We start from the raw sequence: 3,817 nt of genomic DNA, 5'->3' as shown, positions 1-3,817 counted from the left end.
TCTTCTGGCAACCGGAAGTACTATTTCTAAGCAAATAGTTTTTCCTCGTTTTTGTTTGAAGAAGAGAGTTTTTTCTTTTCCATTCTATATTTTGGATTCTCCCTCCATCCCCACTGTTTTAGGAGCTAATTTCTTAGAGCATGCTGGAATTCAGCTTCATTTGAGCAAATCTGGGTGGAAGTTTGACCAAGAAAAGCACCTCACCAGATTTATAATTCCCGAGAAGAAACAGAAAACTACAGAGGCCACTTACGAGCGAAAGAAACCAGCTGTCAATAGGAAAAATGAACAAAGAGGGGAAGGTGATCCTCCGAGTTCTCAAGGGACACGTGCCCCCCATAAACAGGAAGGGAGGGACACAGAAAGAAGCTTCGCATGCGAGGAGGCTAAGAAGAGCGAAAAACGAAGGCGGAGAGCTTTTTTATGGTCAGCTGTAGGCGGGGGATCCAAAAAGCATGGGAAAGGCCACCCTTAATTAAAGCAAGTATTTTTGGAAAAGACTATTTACTCTTTATGGACAGTGGGAGCTCCTATTCTTTCATTTCCGGTCAAGTTGCCGAAGAATTTGAGAAGCAAGGTTGTAAAGTTAAAAGGGACATAATGTACTTGTCTCTGGCAGAAGGTTCCACTTCAGTAAATAAAAGTGTTACTGTAGAAGTCAATTTCTATGGGAAGTGTGTAAAACAGAAATTCTTTATTCTCCCTTATTTATCGAAGCCTATTTTATGTGGGAGAGATTTTCTTTATAAGAATAAAATAGTATTATCATTTGGTTTATTCGGTTGGAAAATAGAAGACTATATGTCTCCTGTTTATGCTTTTGATGCTTATATAGAAGAAAAGTCGAAGATTTCAGAGAGTCTGTTTTTAGGAGAAAATAAAGAAGTTTTGATAGACCAAATGTTGAGTAAAGTCAACATAGACTCTAATGTAAAAGAGAGGTTAAAGAATATTCTGTACACACATAAGGAAGCATTTTCAACTAAGCCTGGTTTAACCCATTTACTAGAACATGAAATCAGGGTTGCCAATCCCCGCCCATTTTATTCTCGGGTTAGGCCCCTTTCAACAGAAAAGAAAAAAAAATAATGGAGAAGCTTCTAGACGAAATGGAATCAGATAATTTGATAGAAAAGTGCCATTCCGATTTTGTAGGCGCCCCCATTTTGCATAAAAAGCGTGATAATTCGTATAAATTAATTTTGGACTCGCGCCAGGTGAACGCTATGACGATTAAGGAATCATGTTCTTTACCTAGTTTAACTGAATCACTAGCGCACTTGGGAGGAAAGAATTGGTTCGTCATCTTGGACGCTAAATTTGCTTATGTGCAAATAAAAATTCACCAAGACAGTCGAAAGTATACGGCCTTTAATACGCATAAAGGTATATACCGATACAGAGTCGGGTGTTATGGTTTAAAAAATATGCCTTTTTCGCTAGTAAAATTAATGCAGATGGTACTAGGAGAACTATATTTCACAAAGGTAATCGCTTATTATGATGATTTCCTATTAGGCAGCGAAACACAGGAAGAATTACTTGAAATTCTTAATGAATTTTTAAGTAGAATGAAGTCCGCCGGACTTACTTTGAATCCAGAGAAAGCTGTTCTGTTTTCTCAAGAGATAGAGTTCTTAGGTTTCCGTATACGACCTGGTGTGGTCACCTGCACGGAAGAAAAGATTCGAATGGCAAATCAATTCCCTAGGCCGAAGAATGTTAAGGGACTTCAGGCTTTAATAGGCTATTTTAACTTTTTTCATTTTCGAATTAAAAACATGGCCGAAATTATTGCTCCGATGACTCAGTTACTCAGAAAAAACACTGTTTTTAAATGGGAGAGTATACATGATCAGGCTTTGGACAGATTGAAGAAAGCATTATCGGAAGACCCCGAACTTCTGCTACCAAAACTAAATGAACCTTTCTTTATATACATTGACGGATCAAAAATAGCGAGTGGCTACACTCTTTGTCAGAAAGATGATAAAGGAAGATTAGGAGTGGTTGCCTACGGGTCTAGGCGATTAAATAGAGCTCAAGAAAAGTATTGTTCTGCATATCTTGAATTGCTTGCCATCGTTACGTCCATTGAGAAATTTGAAGTTTATTTAGTACATGCTCCTGTAGTGCATGTTTATACAGACAACAGAGCTGCTATAAGTTTATTAAAGGCTACTAATATTCCCCCGATGGTCTGTCGTTGGGCTACACGCATCATGAGATTTAATGTAGTTTTACATTATAGACCAGGAAAGATACAGCATGTAGATTTATTATCTAGGATTGAAAATAATCACACAGAGGGACCGGAATTCATTGGTTCTGAAGAAGCTGAAGAGAACTTACCTTTGGGAGGAGACGATCCTGGTTATTTAAAGATACAATTAGAAGATGGTGCACTTGTTGATTTTAACGAGGTAAAAAGATCGGAAGTTCTGTTGACAGATATAATAGATAGTAAATCTGTTAAAATAGAAAAGCAAAAAATGAAGGTTGAAAAGCAGAAGAAAAATATAGAGAATTTTACTACGACACCAGTCTCGAATAGGGAGAAGAAAACGTTTTTTCGGGAATTACCTTTTTGTCTTCTTGCCGAAGAAGAAGAAGAGAAAAAAGAAGAAACTTCAAATGGGATTCTAATTAAGTTGACAGATTTTGAAAGGATAATAGAATATCAAGAGAAAGATGTTTTTCTGAATAAATTAATCCGCTTCAAAAGAAACGAAAGACAAACACTCTCTCGTTCAATGAGAAATAAACTCAAATACCTAGATAGTGTCACATATTTTTCTGACCAAGGGATTCTTATGCGCCGTGTTAAAATCATGAACGAGATAAAACATGTAATATGGATTCCCAAAATATTGCGCGCTTCTGCTTGCTATGCAGGACACATGATTAAAGAATCCGGACATCCTTCTTTTAATGAAACCTTTAGAAAAATAAGAAACACATATTTTTGGAATAATATGAAACGTGACATACTGTGTTTCTGTAAAAGTTGTGTAGCCTGTACTGTATTTAAGGAAAATATCAACACAAAATTTGGAGAGTTGCAGAGCTCATTAGCTACTAAGCCCAACCAAATTATTTTTGTAGACAATTTTGGGGCTCTACCTGCTTCAAAGGAAGGAGGATACAGATACTGTTTTGTAGTAGTAGACGGTTTCTCCAGATTTATTAAACTATACCCCATAAGAAGACTGACAGCAAAAACTATGGTAAATTGCATAGTTAATTTCTACTCAGAGTACGGAAGCTATGAATATATATGTTCTGATAATCATAGTGTGTTTTCGTGCAAGTTATGGAGAGAAGTTATGACGGTTCTAGGAACTAAATATAGTTATATTAGCGCCTACAGGGCTAAGGCCAATAAATCCGAAAGGATTATTAAAGACGTAAAACTGCTACTAGGTATTTATAATAAATACCATGAGAATTGGAGTAGGGATATTAAACACATTGAGTTTGCCATCAATTCAAGAGTATGCTCCTCCACAGGATATAGCCCTTTCTATCTTCATTTTGGGCGTGAACTACCCCACCCAATTTTAAGGCACCCTGGAGAAAGCATAAAAAAGGAAGGCGAACAACCACCCAACTATTCCAAATACGTGGAAGAACTGAAAGACAGAATGACTGTCGCGTTAGAGAGGGCTAACCAAGTTCAAGAAAAAAGACACAAAGCCTACAAGAAAATGTATGATAGAGGAAGAAGAAAAAACCCATTTAAAATTGGGAGTAAGGTCTGGTTACGGGTGATCCGCTTGTCCGAGCCCACCCAGAAAGTAGCATCTTCGCTTCTAAA

Source organism: Thermobia domestica, chromosome 7, assembly GCF_964235325.1.
Source record: "Thermobia domestica chromosome 7, izTheDome1.hap1.1, whole genome shotgun sequence".
Taxonomy (NCBI): Eukaryota; Metazoa; Arthropoda; class Insecta; order Zygentoma; family Lepismatidae; genus Thermobia; species Thermobia domestica.
This window is presented reverse-complemented; position numbering follows the sequence as displayed.